This window comes from Jaculus jaculus, chromosome 3 (genome assembly GCF_020740685.1).
Source record: "Jaculus jaculus isolate mJacJac1 chromosome 3, mJacJac1.mat.Y.cur, whole genome shotgun sequence".
Classification (NCBI taxonomy): domain Eukaryota; kingdom Metazoa; phylum Chordata; class Mammalia; order Rodentia; family Dipodidae; genus Jaculus; species Jaculus jaculus.
In genome coordinates this window covers 128,942,435-128,949,403 of record NC_059104.1, presented here as the reverse complement: position 1 = coordinate 128,949,403, position 6,969 = coordinate 128,942,435, and the positions used below count along the sequence as shown (strand labels likewise).

Below are 6,969 nucleotides of genomic sequence, written 5' to 3'. Positions count from 1 at the left end.
GTAAGGTTCTAGTTTCATTATCCTACATATAAATAATTTTCATAATGACATTTATTAAAGAGGCTGACTTTCCTCCAGTGAATTTTGTCAAAATTCTGATGACTGTAGCTACATGAGTTTATATATGAATTCACTATTCTGTTCCATTGGTCTACTTGTTTGTTTTTCTGCCAGTACCATGCTGGGTTTTTTATTGGGGTGGGGGGAAGCTCTGTAATTATACCTTGTAATTAGGGATGGTGATACCTTTAGAACTATTTTGTTTCTCAAGATTGCATTGGTTATCCAAGGTCTTTTGTGCTTCCTTATAAATTCTAGCTTTTTTTTTTTTTTTTTTTTTTTTTTGTATTTTAGGGAAGAATGACATTGGAATTTTGACAGGGATTGCATTAAATCTGTAGACTGTTTTTGATAAGACAGCCATTTCCACAGTATTATTTCTTCCAATCCATGAACATGAGGTGTCTTTCCACTTTCCTAGTGTCTTCTTCAATTTCTTTCTTGAGTGTTTTAAAATTTTATTGTAGAGTTCTTCCACTTCCTTGCGGTTTATTCCAAAGTTTATTTTAATTTTGTGAGGTAATTGTCAATGGGATTGTTTTTCTGATTTCATTCTCAGTTGGTTCCTGGTATAAAGAGAGGCTACTAATTCCTGTTTGTTGATCTGGTATCCTGCTACTTTGCTGAAGGTGTTGATCAGCTCTAACAGTGTTCTGGAAGTGTCTTTAGTGTCTCTTGTGTATAGTATCATATCATCTGCAAATAAAGAAAATTTGACTTCTTCCTTTCCTGTTTTTATCCCTTTTCTTAGAATACCTTTTGTCTTAATGCTCTACCACAGAATTCCAGAACCGTGTTTCATAAGAGTGGAGAAAGTAGGGCTTAGCTGTTAAGGTGCTTACCTGTGAAGCCTAAGGACCCATGTTCAATTCTCCAGATCCCATGCAAGCCAGGTGCACAAAGGTGAGGCAAGCACAAGGTCACACATGCTCAGTAGGTTGCAAAAGCATCTGGGGTTTGATGTGGCTGAGGCCCTGGAGTGCCAGTTTTCTCCCTCTTGCTCTGCCCCTCTCTCTCTGCCCCTCCTACCTAAAATAAAATAATAAAAAAAAAAACAGTGAGAAAATAGACACCCTTATCATGTACCTAATTTTAGTGGAAATGGCTTAGTTTTCCCACATTTATTATAATGGTGGCTATAGAGTTGTTGTACATAGCCTTTATTATGTTAAGATATGTTCCTTCTATTCTTAGTTCCTTCAGGAGTTTAATTATAAAACAATATTAGAACTTGTCAAATGATTTTTCTGCATCAATCGAGATGATCATGTAGTATTTTTGTCCTTTAGTCTATCTTTTTCTGACACAGCTTCTCATTGTTTATTTATGACAAACACTCCATGAATATCCCTATCCACAATTTCCTCAGGTCAGAAGTTCTTTGAGACAATGCCATCAGCCTTTGCTACTCACAGAATAGAATCATCTGACTTGCCCATCCTGCGAATGCCCCACAGATAGCGTAGGTTTTAAACTGTCGGTTAAAACAGCTGACCTTTTCAGCCTTGGCCACGTTCATCTGGATGGACGCGTGGTCCTTGGCTCCAGTGATGCAGTTGCTTGCGGAGCATTTCCGCGGCACTTAAGGTCCACAAACTCGCCGGCGTCGTTCGGCACGTGGATGCTACGCTTGCCTCCTCCGACGATTGTGAGCACGGAAAGGTCCTTTAGCCTATTTCATACAGTATATTACACTTATAGATGTTCATATATTGAACCATCCCTGAACCTCTAGAATAAAACCCACTTGATTAGGATGAATGATCTCTTTGATTTGCTCCTGCATGCTCTTTGTATTTTGTTGAGCATTTTGCATATATGCTTAGGAGGGAGATTGGTCTGTAATTTTCTTTTCTGTTGTGTTTATTGTTTTAGGGTAGTATTGACTCTATGAGAGGAGTGTGGTAGTAGTCCTTCCTTTTCTGTCTTATGAAATAGTTTAAGGAGAATTAGAGTTTATTCATTGAAGTTCTGCTAAAATTTAGCAGTTTTAGTTGGGCGATTTTTTTTTGGACTGTTTAGTGTTTTAATCTCATCTTGGATTTATTTAGGTAGGTCATATATATCTGGAAATTAGCCATTTCTGTTAGATTTTTCAATTTAGTGGAGTATATGTTTTAAGGTATGTCCTTATTATTTTCTGACTTTTATAGTTATTTCTTAAAGTGGTGCCTGATCATTTCTTTTAAAAAATATTTCAAGTTTTTATTTTCTTTAAAAAAACACATATATTTAATATATATAACACATATATATATGGAAAACATCCATAATTATATACAATATCCCATGGTAATTCCCTCCCTACCCCCACTTTTCATTTTGAAATTCCACTCTCCATCATATCCTCTCCCCCTCTGTATCAGTCTCTCCTTTATTTTGATGTCATGTTCTTTCTTCCTTTTATAATGGTCTTGTGTAGATAGTGTCAGGCACTATGAGGTCATGGATATCAAGGCCATTTTGTGTCTGGAGGAGCACATTTTAAGGAGTCCTATCCTTCCTTTGGCTCTTACACTCTTTTTGCCACCTCTTCCGCAATGGACCCTGAACCATGGAAGATGTAATTGAGGTATTTCAGTGCTAAGCACTCCACTGTCACTTCTTCTCAGTACTATGATGCCTTCTGAGTCATTCCAAGGTCATTGCCATTTGAAAAGAAAAGGTTCTCTAACCAAAAGTGAGTGTAGCATTAATATATGGGTATGGGGCTGGAGGTACCCAGGTTTGAATCTCTAGGACCCACATTAGCCAGATGCACAAGGGGGCACATGCATCTGGACTTCATTTACAGTGGCTGGAGGCCCTGGCGTGCCCATTCTCTCCCCCCCCCTTTCTCAAATATACATATGGGTATGAACATTAAGTGCTTACTGGACATTTTGGTAAGCATGGTGTATACATTTAGCCAGACAGCAATAGACGTTACACCCCGAGGGCTCATGACTACCACTGTTGTAGTTTTTCACTATCAGGGATGTATTCACTTCCATGGAGCAGACCTCCAATCCAATTAGAGGGCGATTGATTCCCCCATAGAAGATGTGCCACTATTTCATCCATTGGCTCACGTGGCCTGGCTGGCCAAATTTAAGCCTTGCAGTGTCCACTCTTGAGTATCTTCACTGGCGATTTCTCTCTCTCCCATTAAACTGTATGCAGTGTGGTTTTTTCCAGCTTTCTGTCAGCTGGTCTACATGAAGGAGGTTTACAGCTCAGCTCCAGCAGGATTTCTCAATGACCATGCAGCCCAAGTATGTGGAGTCTTCAGCAAAAGGGTCTTACCATCTATTCCTGGTGGGAAACCAAAGGCCTTGGCAATTGCCTGTAATATTTTGGGGGCATCAGGGACCTTCCTGGCCAACAACTCACTGGAAGGTATACCATCCCTGGCACTGAAAGTTTTCTAGTAACAATCTGTGGCTCCTGTGTGTTCCATTGTCCAGAAAGTAGGTTTCCATATGACTTATTTATATCCTTTTAGATTTTGATTAGCCATCCTTCCACATGTCCTTTACTTAATCTCTTACCTTGACCTCACTTAGGCTTTTTCACCCCCCATTAATCTGTTCTTCTACTTACATATATATTACCATCATATTAAGTCCCCCCTCCCTCCATTTCTTTTCCCTTTATATCCCTTTTCTAGTTTATTGGCCTCTGCTACTGAAATTTTTTTCTACTCACACAGAAGTCTAATCATTTGTAGAAAGTTTTTATTTTCTAGCAGAGACAGGGGAGGAGTGTGAGCTATGGGCATGCCAGGGCCTCTTGCTGCTCCAAATGAACTCCAGGTGCATGTGCTACTTTGTGCATTTGGTTTTACATGGGCACTTCGGGATTGAACCCAGATCTGAAGCCTTTGCAAGCAACTACCAGCCATCTCTCCAGTTTAGTATCATGCCCTTTATTCCATTATAATATTCTGTGCCTTTTTATTGGTGAATTGAGACCATTAATGCTGACTTATTGAAATGTGTGCATTAATTACTGTCATTCTTCTTGGTTTTATAGTGTTTTATGTTTTTCTTTTACTTTCTTATGCTATTATTTGAGCATGCCTTATTCTTTCTTGGGGTCTCATGGATGTTCTTTTTCTTCTTTTTGGATGAAGGACTCCTTCAAGTCCTCAAATATTTCCTTTCTTTCTTTTGGGATTTTCCAGGTAGGGTTTCACTCTAACTCAGGCTGACCTGGAATTCACTATGTAGTATCAGGGTGGTCTTGAATGCACAGCGATCCCCCTACCTCTGCCTCCCTAGTGCTAGGATTAAAGGAATTTGCCATCATGCCTGGCTCAAGTACTTTCTGTAGAGCTAGTTGAGTGATCATTTATTCCTTTGGCCTATTTTTTTTAAATCATGGGAAGGTCTAATTCCTCATAATTATGACAGATAGTTTTGCTGCATATTCTAGTCTTGATTGACAGCTGTCCTTCAGAAGGTGGAATATATCAATTCATGCTCTAGTTTACAACATTTCTGCTTACTAAGCCAATGGAGAAAAAAAAGAAATCTTCCATTATTCTGGTGTACCTTCTTTTTAGTTGACTAGATGTTTCTTTCTTTGTGCTCTCAATTTACTTTTGTTGGTGTATATAGTAGTTTAATTTTAATATGACAAGGGTGGGTTGTTTTTTAGTATTGTCTGTTTGGAGTTTCTAAATGTTTCCTGTATCTGTATTGGCACCTCTTTCCCTACTTTGGGGAAATTTTCTTCTTTGATTTTGTTAAAACACTTACTATGCTTTTAGATTGAAGTTTAATTCCTCTTTACTCAGAATCTTTAGATTTGATCTTTTCAGTGTTTTGAAATTCTCTCTCATACTTTATCTTTTTCATTGTTGGAATGTTTCAAGTATTCCTCCCACTAAGCTCACATATTCTATCCTTTCCTTGGTCTATTCTACTGGCGAGACTTGTTAAAGAAGAATCTTGTTAGACTTATTATGTTTTTCATTTCTAGTATTTCGGATTAGTTTTTCTTTAGTATTTCCTTTTCTGTACACATACCTTCTATCAACGACTTCATTTAGCTGATTTACTGTACTCTCTCAGGATTTCTTCAAGAGTTTGTTTTATTTTTTGATTACTTTGGGCATACTTATAATCATTGTTTTGAATTCTCTGCCTTGAAATTCATCCAATTCAGTCTCACTGGATGTCATTACTGTGGGATTCATCATTTTTGGATGAGTTATGTTCTTATATTACTGCATTGGGATTTTCACATCTTGGGTTATTTAACTACTTGGATTTTCTGTTTGTTTCATTAGCTATATTTTTAGATGTTTAGGTTAGAAGATGTATCTTCAAGGTAGTAACTGAATATGTCAAATGTAGTCTCTATATCTCTTCTAGAATAGAATACTAGGAGCAGGAGTGACCCAAGCTGATTGACATCCATGATGTGTTACTGTCTTAGTAGGAAATCATCTAAAATAACTGTTTTTGTCAAATTTTGTATCAAAAATTTTTTTACTTCAATAATTCCTGGTGGGAAAATAAACATGACTTTTGGCATGATTTTCTATTTCACCTATGCTGAGTTGTGAAACCAGTTCCACCTTTGGTGTACTATGGGTTTTCCTTAGCTGGCTAGGTGGACCAGCTGGTTTTGAGGCTCTCTGCTGAAGTAGCAAGTGGGATCTCTTGGCTTCCTCCAATCTATGGCAGGGTCCCCAATGCTAGCATAAGACTTAGAGGAGGCCTTGCAATATTATCTGAGATGCTGTCTAGGAGCACCTCAGCTTGTCTCCATTGCTATTTCCTTCAGATTCTTTTGATTTTGCAGAGCTGGTGTGAGTGGGGAGAATCCCTTCCCAGTAGTTTCCAAGGCTTTTCCTGGCTCAGGCAAGACTGGGTGAGGAGAAGTGTTTCATGGTGACAGTGTGTTGGAGCCCAAACCTTGCTGATTGCCAGTAGCCCATTCTTATTTTCCACATGGGTTTTAACCTGGATTTATTATTTACTTTCAGACCCTGACTTTTGCCAAGAAAAGGAGAAAAATGTATGTATTGCATGTCATCTTACCTGTTTTTGTCTTCCAGATTTCTTTGCCTAATCTGTTCTACCATCTTAACCAGAAATCCCTCATGATTTTAAATGATTATTATTAATTAAAAACATTTTTATTAACTTCCATAATTATAGACAATAAACCATGGTAATTCTCCCCCTCATTTTCCCCTTTGCAACTCCACTCTTCATCATATCCCCTCCCCTTCTCAATCAGTCTCTCTTTTATTTTGATTTCATCATCTTTTCCTCCTATTATACTGGTCTTGTGTAGGTAGTGCCAGGCAGTGCAAAGTCATGGATATCTAGGCCATTTTGTGTCTGGAAGAGTGCATTATAAGGAGTTTTACCCTTCCTTTGGCTGTTATGTTCTTTTTGCCACCTCTTCTGTAATGGATGCTGATTCTTGAAAGGTGTGATAGAGATATTTCAGTGCTGAGCACTACTCACTTCTTCTCAGCACCATGATGCCTTCTGAGTCTTTCCAAGGTCACTGCCACCTAAAAAGAGAAGCTTCTTTAATAAAAAAATGAGAGTACCATTAATATATAGGTATGAACATTAAGGGAAGTGATTACTGGGCAGTTTTATTAGCATAATATATGGATTTAGCCAGATACTAGCAGGTGTTACACCCCTAGGACTCCTGACCACCCCCCCTATGTCATAGGTTTTTAACTGTCTGGCATGTATTCCTCCTGAGTAGCTGGCCTCTAGTTGGATTAAAGAGCAGTTGGTTTTCCCATAACAGATATGCCACTATCATATCCACTGCCTCATCCTGATGGCCTGAATGGCTATATTTAAGGCTTGTAGTGTCCACTGTTACCAGCTGGTCTACATGGAAGAGGTTTTCAGCTCAGCTGTAGCAAGATTTCTTAATGACCTTGCA

The 6,969-nt window shown here is 38.4% G+C and overlaps 1 pseudogene; it reads right to left on the bottom strand.

The window, feature by feature from the left end:
- Positions 1 to 1,402: 1,402 nt before the first annotated feature.
- Positions 1,403 to 6,136, bottom strand: LOC101595158 (annotated as a pseudogene).
- Positions 6,137 to 6,969: the final 833 nt, after the last annotated feature.